Below are 16,204 nucleotides of genomic sequence, written 5' to 3' on the forward strand. Positions count from 1 at the left end.
TATGAAAAGAGAAGAAGGCATAGAAAAAAGAAAGAAAGGTCGAATTCCTTGTCTCACCTTGAAGAAGGTTGCAGATCCAAGACTCCTGCTCCAGATTACATTCTTATCAATAATCGAGCCTCAGAGCTTAAGATCAGCATAAAAGACTCAAACGGAGCATCAAAAGGACAAGGAAAGCAGCTGACTCAGGTACTTCTTGTTTCTCTCTTGATAAAACTTCCTCAAGAAAGTCAAGTGTTCCTTCTGTAAATTATCTTGAAGGAGAAAAAGAAGCAGTCAGCATTGGTGAGAAAAATGTTCATCTAAACACAACATGATAGTTATTCAATGCAGCATTCTTCTTGTAGTTAAGAAGGATGCTCATAGCCTCAAGAAGTGTGTCTTGAGAAGTGTTGTCAAGGTTGTATGTTTTCCTTTCTTGTTTTTTTTTTGTTTTTTTTTTATTTGATCTTTAAAATCTGTTGAGCTTCACTCCAGTTTTTCTCTTGTAGATAATCATGATCTTTCGTCCTTGAGAAAATTTCCTGTTTGCGTGTGCTTCCTTCAAATAGTTGGTTCTCAACTATTAGTCTTGACATACGAACTTCGTTCTCTTTCCTTTTGGTCACACCTTAAGGCCGTGACCACCAGTGCACGAACTCCTGACCCACACGAACGTGTACAAGTCCTCCTAGGGTTTTCACGGAGCTTATTTATACACTTGTGTGTCATCCCTTGTTACACTGTTCTGAAAGGTCAAAGGGTTTTACCAATTTTTGGTGTGCACAGTGAATGGAGGAAACGAAGATGATGAAGTCAAGAAGGGGAAGACTATTGAGTTTCACGAGAATCCTGTCTTCATAACATGTTATCATGCCATTGATCATGAACACAAACTACCAGTTAAGATGTCATCACAACTGGTAGGAAATCTTCTTCGAGATTTTGAAGTCGTACGTGAACAACTCGGAATCGTAACAAGAAATCTTGAGTTTTTGAAAAACGAACTGAAGAAAGCAACTGATGAGCTAGTTCATGTTCAATCTCTGTTTTCTGACCGGGTCTAGTCTTTTTCAGATCATATTCTCTATAGGAGTTTATTTGCCTAGTAAATCTTCTATGTTCTTGTTTTTGTTAGAAGAATAACTAGAGTTTGGAATAGCCATTATTGTGATTACACATAGCCATGTCCTACGTTTTCATCTTCATGTTTTTAGATTTATTGGTTTAAATTCTAAATTTGTTTGGAAGATGATTTTTGCAGTGTTAATCTTTATGGGTTTATATATTTCAATATTGTTATGGGATATCTATGTTTGCGTCCGTGAACTATGATTGTCCCATACCTTGTCAAAAGTAAAGTCTTTCGTATGTCGATATGCATGTATTGATAAAAGAATGAATAGACTTTTGGCAAATACAAAAGTTAAGCCTATTATGTCAATTACTGATGAAAGATAGGTTAAAATCTTTTGTTTGCAAGGATTATGTCTATTGAATGTCGTTATGTGAATAGTGATGGAAAATAGAATGAATCCTTGGTGTATTCCGCAGTATTGATCTTCCACTAGTGGAAAATGGGGTTTTCTTAACCGACAGCCCCGACCCTCAATGGCGGTCAATTGACCGTGGACCGGTGAAAACGGCCATATATTTAATAAAAAACACTAAAAAATTCTTTAATGGATAAAAACGGTCGTTGAATAACAAATTTTTATAACCATACTAATCCTCTCCAACTACCGATGGCGCGACCGCTGAGCCTAGATGATTCCGTGGTTAGATTTTCTCGAGATTGAATCTGCTCACTGATCTAGGGTTGTGATTAAATATCTTATCTCCACATTAAATCCCAAATAACCTTATCCTTTTCTCACCTCTTTCATTTTTCTTCTCTCTCACCTCTTTCTCAGCGGAATTCCTCACCTCTCTCTCTGATTTTTTTTCTTTGTAAGTTTTCATGGAGATCGAGTCTGCTCATTGACTTCCTTTCTCATCTCTTTCCTTATTCCTTCTCAACCTGCCTCCATCGTCTTCTTCTACAAAGTCTCCAGATCCAGAAGGTGGAGTACAAGTCAATACCTTAAAAAGAAAATTGACTTCAATGGTAGATTGTACTTTCAATTGTAAAATCCTTCTCGCTACCAACTGGGTAATTATTTAAGGTTCATTCTTCTTCATCATCTTCAATTACAGAAATTTAATTTTAATATTAGGGTTAGGGTAAATTTTCAAGCTCTTGCTTTTTCTTCGATTGAAATATTATTTTTCTTGATTAGGGTGCGGATTACTTCAACTGGTTCCTATTCTGATTCCTGATGATGATGGTGCGGTAGTTGTGATGAAGTAGAAGACGGTCAGTTTGCTAAGAAGACTTCTCGTTACACTGTTGTTTGTTTTGTGAGGTCAGGTAATTACTTCTTTTTTAATGGAATGATTTACTAGAATATTTCTCGTTACACTGCTTGTTTTTTATGTTTATTTTTTGTTTCTTCGATTTGGCTTTCAGGGATTTTCTGATATCATGAGTTGATGTTGTTTCTGTTCGGGTGGTGATTTTGAGGTATTTTATGAAATGGGTATCATTGGTGGGTTGAGTTCAATTTTGATTCCATTATAGTCATTGAAATTTCTAGTTTGTTTACATATTCTAGATTGTACTCTGATGGATTATATACTATTTTTAAGAATTTTTTTTATTATTATTTTGTAATCTTTGGTTTAGCAAGAATACAAATCAAAAGTGAGTATTGGGTTTTCTCAAAGTTCAGATTTTGATAAGGAAATTAGTAGAATTGGTAAGTATTTTTATTTTATTTTGGTTTATGTGAAGGAATTGGTATGGATCGTCTTCAGTGGATGAACCAATTTTCTTACTACAAGAGCATAATGGACCTGCTTAATTATGATGTCAAATTCTTTGGTGATGGAGATGATTCTATACAGTTGAGGTCACTCTCTCACTCTTTCTCTTTATACTATGTAAATGGTTGTTAGCTTAGTAGTAGTGTTATGAATAGGTTTGGTTATGATGTATGTGAATGTGAAACAATACTTGGACTATATTTAGGATTGCGAGTCTGAAGTCTATAAAACAAGCCACAGTTACTGAGTGTGAGGTCTATTACTGTTTGTTTGCCCTGTGGTATACAGTGAGGTACTTAATGGAGTTTGACATATGTAGTTTCGTGAAAGTAACTTGGGTGATTAACAGTGTGGAATGATCTCTTTTTTATTAGAAAACCAATGAACCGAGTTGTTACTATGATTAAGTTGTAAATGGTTGTTGATTTGTCATCTGCAGCAGGGTGACCGACTATTTCGCAAGCCATTCACTCATTAGGTATAATTGTTTTCAAATTTATAACATTTAACTATCATGTCCAATTGTCCAATTTTAAACTCAATTGTACTTATATCTTGTAGGAAGGAAATTCGTACCTCGACTAGCTCAATGAGTTTTGTTGCAAAACCACTTAAGTTTCTCCACCCACATTATGGAACATTAGATACTTTCTAACAGTGGAAGATTCAGAGTTGAAGGTGCGATTTGTCCTTTTATCCTTTTAGGTTGACTTATCTGGATTATTTGACAACTTATTTGTTTCACTTATTCTTTTTAAGTGCAGAAATGCCTAGCCGACACACTTTTCGTTTTGGAAGATTCAGAGTTCAAGGTGCAATTTGTCCCTTTATCCTTTTAGGCTGACTTACCTGTATTAGTTGACAACTTATCTGTTTCACTTATACTTTTTAAGTGCAGAAATACCTAACCGACACACTTTCCGTTTTGGCATTAACAACGTCTGTCGAAGTAAAAGGGGTAGGTGAAAGCTTCACAGTTTACTCTTTGTTTTTGCAGTCACAGTTTGAAGTTTAATAAGGGATAACCTTGAATTGTAATTATAACAATAGATGAAGTTATAGGGCATGTTTTTCATTTAAGGGTCATTCTAATCTGGCTACTGGCATAGTTTTCTACTAAAATACCTGATTAAATAACTCGAACAATTGAACTGGTTTGTGTTTGTTCATTTTGCATGTTTTGCATCTGCTGGAGAAACTAAATAATTTGTTCTCCGGTTGGGTGAGATTAGTTAGGAGCTGGGCAGATGTACAACGAGCCTAAAGGTGAGAGCAGTGATCGATAGAGTAGCATTGTCTCTAGATCTTACTATTTGGAAAGCATTTCTTGCACAGTTCACACACTTCTTCATAAGAGTGGTGACCTTCCTGGTCCTTGTTTACATCTTAGCTCACTGATATTGAAACTGCATATTATTCTATATTTTCTTCTTAAAACAGCATATTTCTTGTTTCCTATTTTTCTCCAGCTTTCAAGTACCACTCTTTGTATAAGATTTGAATTTCATTTGTTCAATTGTGGTAATTGGTTTCATTAACTTTGTGACTGCGTTTTTGTTTGAAGGCTTTATCTCTTATGGTTCTGGGAAGTTACCCTTTCATAGCTAAGCTATCTGGACCCAACTTTTCCTTGTGAATAAATATTGCATCTCTTCTGAAGACTTTTTTTAATCGGTAAGTCCAAGCTCAAAGTTGAATGGTTTCTTTACTCTAGTTTCAAGACTGCTAACTTTGGGTCCTAAATGACTACACAGACTTCTATTTTCACTGGGTTTGTCATCCTACAAAACACCACATTAGTAAGTCTCTCTCTCACTCTTGGTTTCGTTTTGTCTCGGATTTTAACTGTTACATTAGATGGTTTTATAACTTCGATAACGGATCATTTATACTGATACATAATCATTACAAATGGTTGTATAACTGATACATAAGCATTTTTTATTGAGGGTCATTGGTCTGTAACATAATGGATCTTTAGTACTCTCTAAGTGGAAGCATAGACTATTTATTAATGTTTCTCTTGCTGACAGATTATGGGTGTTGTTTCATCTCTTTCAAACTTTGGAGAAGATTGGCAATGCGGAACTTGAAGTTTGATCTTCTAAGTAGATTTGATTTTTTTAGTTCCTCATTTGGTATTTGCTGGTGTGATTGCTGGTGCATGATGATGTGATTCTTCTTGGTTTCCGTATTACTATGAATGGATTAGCTTGCTTATATAACTATAGTTGCTCCCTACTTTTCTCATGTTTAGGTACTCTTACAGTGTCATATGCCATTTTTTGAACTTGTCGGGCAGTTAATCATTTTTGCTTGTTTGAACTTATCTTTTAGGTTTTAAACTCGGGTCTGCGAAACATATAGCAGAAGCAATAGTGAAGAAGGACGGTGTCGTAAGGTTGACTTCTGTAGTTGAAGGGCTAGTTGTGTTGAAAACAACCCAGGTAACCATTCACCATATAGTTGCAGGAAATCCTACACTACACCCCTCATATGATTTCATTAACACTCAACTCATTTTTAGATTAACAATCTTAACTTTATTGATGAATCTTTGAACAATCTTATAAGAAAAGATAAAGGAATCAAGAATAACCACTGCTCTAGATTTTCTCTTTCCTATTTACTTGTTTCTTACTCAAAAAAGATCTTTCTCTTTCCAATACAACTGAACGACTATTTATAGGAAAATACATGGTGGATGACAGCTAATCTGTCCTTTATTTTCGGATATGGCTTGCGACATTCTCGCAACCTTATAAATATTAATCTCGCAAACTCTCTAATTTTCGCAGAACCATCATATTTTTCTCATGATTTTAAATGACGTCGTTTATTATGTCATTTCTGAAATTGTTCTGCGACGCTGTTGTGTTGTGTTGTTGATAATTTCGTTGAGGCATTATTGATGCGAGATTCTGATCCTACATCTTGCCTCTTCTCATATCTTCTCTGCAAAGTAGAGAATGATGTAATAAATTCCACAGTTATTCATCTCTTCATATTCTGCATTTATCACACGTATTCTTTCTTCCATCTGTTTCTTGACACGTCTTCTGTAACCGCTGTTTTTCAACCGCTCACGTCTTTTCGCCTTAATAGTGTCTATTTCTTCGAGTAAAAAATCTTATTTATATATTCTTCTTACTCTTCTTTCCATTTTCTTTTTACTTTCTCTTCTCTTTTTATTCTCTCATCTCTGCAACTCTATTATTCTTCCGTAAGTTCTGCTACTGTAATTCTTCCCTCTTCAATCTTCTTACTTTTTATTCATTCCCATACTATATATTCAAATATGTCTCCAATTGGCCATAAACATGACAAAAACTTAAAAGACGTCCAAAAAGATCTTGCTGAGAAAGGTTTCACACTTTCTACTATTCCTGGTGAAAGTGTCAAGTCAATTCTTTCTATCAAACTTTTCTTTGATCAATATTGTGATGATCAATCAATCATAATTCCACTAGGTCAAATTCTCGCAGGTCTCCCCATTCCTCTTTATGACCCAGATATTCCTCTGTTCTATGAAATTCTCGCTCACTCGGGATTTTCGCGAACTATCTTCCAATTGAGTGGGGATTGCATCCGTCTGATGCTAGAGTTCGCTAAATGTGGTGCTGGTAAAGGATCTCTGTACTCCAAAGAACTTATGGATCCTAAATTCGCAGGCTTAGAGATAATTGCTGAGAAATACACAGTAGCGAGTTTCTTTGAAAATTATGAATTGATCTCCATGAAGAAAGAGAATACTCGCTGGGGTATTCGTTTGAAAAGGAAAGATAACATTGATGAAGCTAAAATACTCATGCAAGACATTGATTGGCATTCTGGTAAGAACACAACTCCTCGCCAATCCAAAGATGATAAATGGTGTGTTTTTCCCTTGATGCTAAAAGGACCTTACATTGCTGGGTCAAATGTTCTTCCTGAGAATCTCGCTACCTATCAACCTTGGGTATTCTCTTGGCCCGAGAAGGAGAAAGAGGTATGTTTCTTCCAGTTTCGCTCACTTTATATTTCTTTATTTGTCTTTATTCTTTTGTTCGCCGACTCTTGTGACATTCTACAGATCCAAAAACTGAAAGATAATTATAACAGGACTGGGAAGACTAGTACCTTGTTAGCTCTTCGCTCATACACAGATGAGGTAAGAAATATTCTCTTATGATTTTAAACAGTATACTATTGCTTCCATTTCTTATTTCTATCTGTGTGTGAAGATTATTGCTGAAAAAGAAGAATCTGCCAATATTGCGAAGACTGGTAATAAAGGCAAAGGTGTTCTTCGCAGGGAAAAACCAACTGCTCCTCCTTCAAAGAAAATAAAAGTTCGTTCTTCCTCTCCTTAAAATATTCCTTCTCATGAAAACTCCGAGAATGATGAGGATAATGATGACCTTGCTGCAAATGAAGATTCTCCATCTGAATCTTCTATGGCTAAGCTCTCTGGCCTCTTTTCTGTTTCTTTGCAAGGAATGGGAGATAGTCAATTCGGTAACACCTGTAAAGCTCTCGCTACAATTTGCGATGTTCCTTTGTTGGATGGTGATAATTCTCTTCGCGGAGTTTCTAGATCAGTGACTCCCAATTTCCTGCATTCTCTTAATAGTCTGGTATGTTTTCATCCTTTTACTTCTTCATTGTTGTAACTCAAAATCTCTTTCTATTTTAATACTTTTTATATTTTCTCGCAGGATGGAAAAGCTTCTTTCGCTGTTGCCTCGGATCTAGAGAGGAGACGCGAAAATCTTGAAAAGAAGAATCTTCAATTTCGCACAAATAATGGGGAACTGGAAGCTGAAGTCAAATGCCTTCGCGAGAAAAACAGACAACTAGAAATTGATTCTTCTTCGTTTAAGAACAAAATCTCTAGTCTTTAGCAAGCTAATAATCAGCTCTATGGTATGTTACTTTTCTCCTTTGATTTTATTCATTCATCCTATTGTTTTATCTTATTTAATTGATCCTTTTTGCAGACATTTATGGTCTTTCTGATGAAGCTACCATTCTTCGTTCTTTTCCTAATGCCTTAGATAATGATACCCTTCTTGAGCGTCTTAATAAATCTTTAAATAGTTTCTCAAATGATAAACTTTCATCTCTTTCTATGAATGAACTAAGATCCAAATTTCTCCTCTTAGAAATTGACCATAGATCTAGTTTAGGCTTAGCCAACCGATTTAAGCGTCTCCTTCTTAATTCTAAAGAGAAAATCAATGAGTTGAGAACCAAAATTAGCAGTCTCATAGATGATAAGGATCGCATCTCTGATCAAGGTGCTAAGGCTTTGGCGAAATTCCAAGAGACCCTTCTTGAAGTTCAACTTGAACGAGATGAAGCTAACCGCAAGAATACCGAACTCTGCGAAAGAGAAAACCAAATTCGTTCTCGTCTTCTTATAAGTAATGAGGATGAATTCGCTTGGACTGCGAAAATCTTAGACGATGCCAGAAAAGATTTAGGTGTAAATGTTAGTCTCCAAGTTGAGCATACAACCTTGATTAGAGATATGATTTCTGACAGAGAAGGTTATTAACTGTTCTCCAATACTAATCTTTTGTTTCTTATGAATTTTCATCAAGTTATTAATTGATTACCTTTTGCTCGCAGATTCGGAAAGTAGATATCGCAAATGGATTGAGGAACTTGAAGCTGAAAAAGTGGAACTCGCAAAGAATCTTTCTTCTTGCAACGACAAGTATTCTAGATTATAGAATCAAATCAAGATCACTGTTGCGAACTTTAAGAATGATGCTATGCATTTTCGCAAACAAACTATTCAAATGGTTTGTGATGACCATAGTATTCCTCATTCTGATTATCCTTGTCTCTTGGAGGAGATCCCAAAGAACATTCCCAGTCTGATTATTTCTGATAGCGAAGCTGATGATGAAGAATCTGATGGTGATGAAGGTTCTGATGGAGATGAAAGTTCTGATGCAGACGAAGAAGGGAACAAGTCTGATGAAGATGATGAAGGATCAACTAAGAAGTAGTCTTTGTTTCTTTCTTTAATCTTCTGTAATACTTGTACATTTATTCCTTTTTTCTGTATATTTGCGAATTCTTTTGGTTTTCCATATTCCTTAATATATGAGTTTCTTTCATTTTGACCTGCATTCATTAAAACAATTCTTCCTTGCAATATGGTTAATCAATATAATCGTTAATTTTTGCATAAATCTATCATGTGGAGACAAATAACATTTTCTAATTTCATTCATTCCCATACTTGCCTCTGGTATTTGTATCCAAACGAGAGATTTTGCAGATTTTTCTTATTTTGTGTCTCAACTTCGCAGTTGTTTGATTCTTTTCAAAATCTCATTCATGTGTGGTCTTATTTTGCCTTCCTAATTAAAGGTCTTATTATGCCACCTCTTGTCATTGCGACAAAATCGCAGGACGTTCTTGCACTTTCATGCAAAAACCCATTGATCTTGCCTTAACTTTTTCTTTTGTATTATGGCCTCTTCAGGAATGTTGCGACAATATGATAGGCCTAAATATTCTTGCGAAAATAAAGCCCCATGACATTACTGTCTCGCGACGAAATCGCAGGACGTCTTCGCACTTTCATGCGAAAGCCCATTGATCTCGTCTTATCTTTTTATTTTGTATTATTGCCTCTTCAGGATTACTGCACAAATATGACAAGCCTTAATACCCTTGCGAGTAAAATCCCTCATGACATTTGCGTCTTAAGACACTTATCAGCTCCCTAATGGAGGGTGCAGCCCTTATCTTCCCTGGTTGCCCCTTCAAGGAGGCGTACTTCTACCATACAAGGTTAGCTCCTACCATCCAGTCTTAGCAACAACCAGTTGTTTTCGCAGCCTCTTATCCCTTTTACATATAGGGCTTATGGTTACGAGACTGCACCCTAAGTGGGGTTTTCTTCGGGCCGAGTGCAGTATAAGCCAAGACTTGTCAAGAATGGCAAGGTACGCTTCAAACGCCCCTGGCACTCTTGACTCAACCGTGTACCTCGGCGCCTTGATCAGATTCTGCACTCCTTGGGAGAGTCCTTATTACCTTAGTCGCCCAACCTAAGTCATATGCTTAAGCTGAGAATCCAAGGTGCCTCTCCCGGATGGGCTTTATTGACCCCAAATCTCCATGACTCAGGTTCCGGTGGCGGTGTAGCCTTTCCCTGAGCCATGCAACAGGTACCCCCTTATATGACGTACTTTAGGTCTTACATTTGCCTCTTGCGAAATTGTATTCGCGAACTAGGGTGCCATAAAGGTTCGCCCTTTCTTTTTGTCATTGTTCTCTGATTGTTTTGTAGAATTCATTATCTCTGCGAGATTCTTGCACATCATCATATTGTATTTGCATTTCGCAATCTCAATTTTGTCATTCAATAAAATGTATTTTTGAGAATTTTATTTATTGCGAGAGTGTCGCAACAAATAATCATTCATACATTACCTTTGCATCCTCTGCTTCTTTGTTATTTTCTGCTACTGCTTCCTTGGTAGTGGTATGTTCCATTTTTATTCTGAGCTAGCATTAGTTTCGCAACATCTCTTCTTCTTTTCTTTCGATTGCATCCACCATCAACCTCTCACTTCTTTGTGTCTCTTTGATTTTGTGTCGCCAATTTTCCTTCTTGTTTGCTCTTCCTTCGCAAGATTATCTCAGTTTCGTAACACCTCTTTCCTTCAACCCAATCTCCCTTTATGATTCCTACACCGCTGGGGTGAGGGAATTTGATGCACTGGTGGAAAGTTGAAGCTACACCTAGAATCCCATGTCCAAGGTCGACCAATTAATGCATTGTAGGGTGATTCTACATCAACGACACAGAATAGGATTTCAGAAGATATTCCCTTCAATGGAATTCGCATAGTAACCTCCCCTTTAGGCTTGTTGGCAGTACCATTAAAACCATATATCTTATATGTTGATGGTATAAGATCATCATCTCCTCCCATAGTTTTATAAGTATGATAAAATAAGATGTTCACAGAGCTTCCAGTATCGATTAGAATCCTATTAATTGCCCATGAATCTTCAGCTTCATCATCCTCATCTTCTTTCGGTTTTGGATTAATTTCTAATTTTACTACCAATGGATTATCATGTACCTCTTCACCTTCGGGATTTCTTCTGCGGTAAAAGAAATAATCTGTTTCTGCCATTCCTCTAGTGGCGAGATTTTCGCAATATTCATAATTTCTCTTCCATCATTATCTCTTGCGAACACTCTACTCAAAACATTGTCATGAAAATCTTCAATTGTCTTGTATGAATGTACGATAGAGTGACAGAATAGATTCTTTGCTTTTGCACCAACTTCTATGAAGAATGTTTCCTTCTTTTTCATCGTGTTTACTTTGTGATGCTCTGGTGGTGGTGGCAATGGTTGAGATTGTGGGTGCCCTACCAAAAAGTGGTTTAGTTTTCCTTGATCTATCATTCTCAGAATAATTCTTTTTACATTTCTGCAATCATTTGTAGTATGTCCATGAAAATGATGATAAGAACAAAACTCATGACTTGGTTTGGAGGTGGTTCCGTTCCCATGTTCCATGGTGTTGGTATATTCTCCATCAAAATTATAGCTTCCCATATTTTCTCCACACTTGCATTTAGAGGTGGCATCTTGATTTCTTCCCATACTACCTTGTGACCTCCTTGTCCTCTATTATAGTTTTGTCTTTGACCTCCATAAGTTTCTTGTGGCTGATCGAGTCTTTGAATCTTGTTATTTCCACCACGATTGTAGAAATTTCTTTCTCCTTCATACTTCTTGATCTCGGCTTCCCATAGCCACCAGTTTCTGTTGATTGTTACCCGTCACCTTCTCTTGTTGTACTTGCGAAGTGTTCGCCACTGTGTTTATTAGCTTGGGTAATAAGCTTGCATTCGCTGTTTGTGAACTGGTGTTCGCAACTGGGTATGATTCCATTTCATTTTCCTTTCCTCTAGAGCAATATATTCTTCTTGAAGTTCTCGCAATTCAGTCATTGTGATCGTATTCTTGACTCTGAAAATTTGGATACAATAGGTTGGTTGCAAACATAGCATTGATAAATGATAAGATAAGATATCTCTCATCTACACGGCCAGCCATTTCGCTACACATAGTCCTCCATCTTTTAGTTAGGTGCTTCAAACTTTCGCCAATCCTTTGTTTTAATCCAAACACGTCTTCAATACCAGGTCGCGAAGAATTATTACTTATATATGCCCCAGGAATGTAGTCTGCAAATGATTGAAGGATGTTATTGTATTCTTTGGTAGACCTTCGAACCATTTTAACGCCTCCCCTGTTAAGCTGGATGTGAAATACTTGCATAATACACATCATGATTTTCCCATTGCAACATGCACCTCACGTAGGCTTTAATGTGTTGAATTGCACAAGTTGTTCCATCAAAAATGCTGGTTAATGCGGGCAAATTGCATTTCGGTGGTATTCCTCCTAGTTGTACTTCCCTTGTAAATGGAGTTTTCGCAGCTTCTTCTATAGCTTCATCCAATTGTCTTCTGCCTACTTCTCCTCTATTATTTAGCATTCCTCTCATTTCTTCTAATCTTTCAAGATTTGTTTATTTACACCTGAATTTTGATCCATTGGTCTTTTAATTTCGCCTCCCTTCTTCTGCGTTCATGTCTTTCTTCTCTCGCGAAATTTTGCATTTCTTCTTCATTATCCTCATCTCGTCTTCTTCTGCGAGTCTCTTCTCATCTCTATCTTGAATTCGCATATGATATGTCTCTCATTTTCCCCTTCATGATTTTTTCATTTCTTATTAATTCCATTCGCTGTCTTTCAGCCATCCTCTGTATTCTATCATACTCTTCATTGATATTACCGTTATTCCGGTTTTGTGTACGCCTTCTTTCTCGATTGTCGTGATTGTTCTGGCGAATTGTCTCCTGAAGCTCTTGTTCTTCCATTTCCGCTCTCAATCTTTCACGTTCGCAAATTAAACGTGCTTGTTCAGCATAATGTCTTTCAATTTCTTCTTCAATCGTTGTTGATTTCTTTGAGTTTCTCTTTCATGTAAAATTCTCCTTCCTTCCTCTCGATTCCTTCGCCATCTTGTCATTTCGTCCCTGACGTTGTCCTTCTCTTGATTTCTACCATTTTGCCTATCATAAAAAGTTTCATTTTGTGGAACGTAACGATCATCAGTTCTTTCTCTATTTTCGCGATATTCTTCATTAGGATTTGATATTTCTTCTTGAATATTGTTTCCAGCATTAATTGTGGGTGAGTTTCGCCTCATTTATCTTCTAGTCGATCTTGAATATGATTTTGTAATACTTCTCGATCTTCTACTCTATAGTCTCATATTTTCCATCCTCAATTCGTGATTTTGTCTTGTTAAATTCGCACGTTCTTCTGCCTCAGATCTTCTTTCTTCGTGTATTCTTCGTCTCAACGTTTCTAACGCTCCAATTTCCTCATCTCCATGAATTATTCCTTCATCTTCTTCTTGATTTCTCTCTACCTGTCTATGGTTTCCTGTTTGTTGCTCTTCTTCTACTTCTTCTGCTGAATTTGATTGCCAAGTGTGTATACTCACCCTATCATAATCTGTATTCCTCCCTTGTACTAGTGTTTGTTGAACTGGTGGTTGAATTTGATTTTCTCTATTACTTCTCATTCTAGTAGATTCTCCCATTTCAATTCTTTCCCTTCCAGCAATTCTCTTGCTTCTTCTAACAGTAGTTGGTTGTTCTGATGTATTTCTTCTTCTAGCCATTTCTTCAATAATAACGAATTGCAAGAAATTATGTAAAATTCTTAATCAATCACTCCAAATCTTCACAAATCTCAATATTAATCTTCAATTTTTTCTAGAATAATCTTCAATGCTCCCTGTTTCTAGCGCCATTATGTAGTTGCAGGAAATCCTACACTACACCCCTCATATGATTTCATTAACACTCAACTCATTTTTAGATTAACAATCTTAACTTTATTGATGAATCTTTGAACAATCTTACAAGAAAAGATAAAGGAATCATGAATAACCACTGCTCTAGATTTTCTCTCTCCTATTTACTTGTTTCTTACTCAAAAAAGATATTTCTCTTTCCTTTACAACTGAACGACTATTTATAGGGAAATACATGGTGGATGACAGCTAATCTGTCCTTTATTTTCGGATATGGCTTGCGACATTCTCGCAACCTTACAAATGTTAATCTCGCAAACTCTCTAATTTTCGCAGAACCATCATATTTTTCTCATGATTTTAGCTGGCGTCGTTTATTATGTCATTTCTGAAATTGTTCTGCGACGTTGTTGTGTTGTGTTGTTGATAATTTCACCGAGGCATTATTGCTGCGAGATTCTGATCCTACACACCGTTGTTGTCGCAGCTTAGTAACTTTGTGTATTATGTATTTCTCCGTTGGATGCACACCTATCCATATGTCACTACATTTTAATTTGTGTAATGGCAGTTTGATTAAGATACTCCCATACTCGAATAATGTTATTTTCGCTGTAAGATAACCAAATAAGAAAATTCCATCAAAGGTTTAAATATCATGTCATGGTTCTTGTGACTGAACCCTACTCTTAGTTCATAATATTGAGTTATGCATGAGTATTTTTTGTGTCAAATGTATCACTAGGTGGGTCTTTTTTCTTTCACACAACTCCATTTCGCTGGAATTTGTCTTTATATCAACTTTGTAACCATTTTCCATTCTCAGTTCACCATTGTGATTAGTTTCATCTTAAATTTTGCAGATAAGTCATGCGCCATGCTCAGGGGTGTGTTATACTTGACAGACACGGGGCTCACATCAAAGGAAAGTGAGTGCTTAGCTTCAAGAACTCCTTTAGTTTTGGTTATTAAGATTTACTCTTTATAAAACTACGTTGAATATACTTTCCTCTTGGAAGTATTCATGCCTTGTAGAATACTTTAGTTGGGTGTTCGTGCATTGTATATATAATACTTCAGTGGGTATGTACAGATTTTATTGTAAATAGTTGAATCTTAATGCTATTGTGGATTCCAGGGGTTACTTGTTGAAGACGGATTCGATTATATGAAAGTGCCATTTGTATCAAAGCTCAACAAAGAAGTTTGAGGTTTGTTTCGCAGCAAACATGTTCTATCTCCTAGTTTGGCTATTACATAGTTTTGTTTCTGAATGTAACTTGCTTTTCTTGGTATTTCATTGATAAGAGATGGGGATTGAGCAACACAAATAATGGACAAGCTCTGCGCGGACTCAGGTAAATCAAAAGAAACTATCTGGGCATTATTCCTTGTTATCCTTTTAGTTGTTATTAGTTTCTCTAAGTCTAATTACAATCGTATTAAGTTCAAGGTTATATTTCGTCTTTCAGGTTTTAAACTTGGGTTTGCGGAATATACATCAGAAGCAATAGTGATCTCCAAGGAAGCATTGGTACTTGGATTTCGAATCTCCAATAAGATCAGACCCCAACAAGAATGCTTATGAAGATCCATTTGTCTTCACTGGAACTGCAAATGAAGCTCCTCAATTTCGGCAACTGTTGGAGATGATGAGTATTGGGATGGAGATATTCAGGTAATAATGCTGGTTTCTAACACTTGTTTAGTGGCTTTTCTTGTAAGATTTACATTGGTCAGAACTCAAGATTTTAATCCTTTTTGTGTAATTGGAACCCAATGAATCAATGAATGTTAAACTGAATAATGTTTTGTGTGCACGCTTAATTTGATTTGACATTTGAGTTTCACCTGATTCTCATTATTCTAATTTGAGTTTCATTTGAATTCTGGTTTGAGTTTAATTTGGGTTTGATTTGAGATTTAGTCAGATTCAGTCAGGCCAGACAACCAAATCTGAATCAATTTTTTTTTTATATTAAGATTTATATCTACGACTGATAGGGGTCAGTCATCACATGCTGACCATTAACATCGGTCGTTGACATAAGATTTTTAATGACCCCCAGAGACACGTCATAGTTGAAAAAGACGCTCAAACAACGACCCTTTCTTTGACCGACAAAGGAAGTCATAGATAATAGTTAAATGACTTGCTTTGTCGGTCGCGAAATTGATGATTTCCACTAGTGTTCCCTGACCCATATTTTATGTATTACTGTGAGGCTCCGTAAAGTGTCTTATGTTGAGCACTTAACGACCAAGTTGATTATTTTTATGATTAGCTTAGTTGTTGTTCCGCGAGATATTTTATGTCGAGCATATTCAACTAAATTAATCATCTTGTTTGGTTATTTAGTTGTTGCTCCGTAAGTTCTCCTATATCGAGCATGACCAATTAAATTGATTACTTTTGTGATTAGTTTGATTGTGTATTTCGATTAGATTAATTATGGTTTCTCTTGTGATTAATCTAATTGTATATTTTTGAGTCTTCA

General features: G+C 36.2%; 3 long non-coding RNA genes across 32 annotated transcripts; all 3 read left to right on the plus strand.

Annotated features, from left to right (window-relative positions):
• Positions 1 to 1,862: 1,862 nt before the first annotated feature.
• Positions 1,863 to 14,885, plus strand: LOC113332478. Of its 29 annotated transcripts, none has more exons than XR_003351509.1 (13): positions 1,863 to 2,131; positions 2,259 to 2,389; positions 2,489 to 2,542; positions 2,813 to 2,930; positions 3,284 to 3,322; positions 3,406 to 3,522; positions 3,609 to 3,656; positions 3,743 to 4,110; positions 4,409 to 4,518; positions 4,599 to 4,643; positions 4,878 to 5,291; positions 14,570 to 14,635; positions 14,845 to 14,885. It is a non-coding gene; the product is annotated as an uncharacterized LOC113332478 (long non-coding RNA). The 29 variants fall into 29 exon arrangements; XR_003351517.1 differs by lacking the exons at positions 14,570 to 14,635; positions 14,845 to 14,885 and adding an exon at positions 8,458 to 8,517 and having other exon boundaries at positions 4,878 to 5,101; positions 5,182 to 5,291; XR_003351531.1 differs by lacking the exons at positions 14,570 to 14,635; positions 14,845 to 14,885 and adding an exon at positions 8,458 to 8,517 and having other exon boundaries at positions 4,878 to 4,992; positions 5,182 to 5,291.
• LOC113332480 lies at positions 6,820 to 7,381 on the plus strand. Of its 2 annotated transcripts, XR_003351534.1 has the most exons (4): positions 6,820 to 6,832; positions 6,946 to 6,994; positions 7,068 to 7,175; positions 7,321 to 7,381. It is a non-coding gene; the product is annotated as an uncharacterized LOC113332480 (long non-coding RNA). The 2 variants fall into 2 exon arrangements; XR_003351533.1 differs by lacking the exon at positions 7,321 to 7,381 and having other exon boundaries at positions 7,068 to 7,274.
• Positions 14,886 to 15,009: 124 nt separating the features above from the next.
• On the plus strand, positions 15,010 to 15,561 carry LOC113332481. Its single transcript, XR_003351535.1, has 2 exons — positions 15,010 to 15,064; positions 15,179 to 15,561. It is a non-coding gene; the product is annotated as an uncharacterized LOC113332481 (long non-coding RNA).
• The last annotated feature ends 643 nt before the right edge of the window (positions 15,562 to 16,204 follow it).

The sequence above is a fragment of the Papaver somniferum genome, unplaced genomic scaffold (assembly GCF_003573695.1).
Source record: "Papaver somniferum cultivar HN1 unplaced genomic scaffold, ASM357369v1 unplaced-scaffold_131, whole genome shotgun sequence".
In the NCBI taxonomy this organism is placed as follows: Eukaryota; Viridiplantae; Streptophyta; class Magnoliopsida; order Ranunculales; family Papaveraceae; genus Papaver; species Papaver somniferum.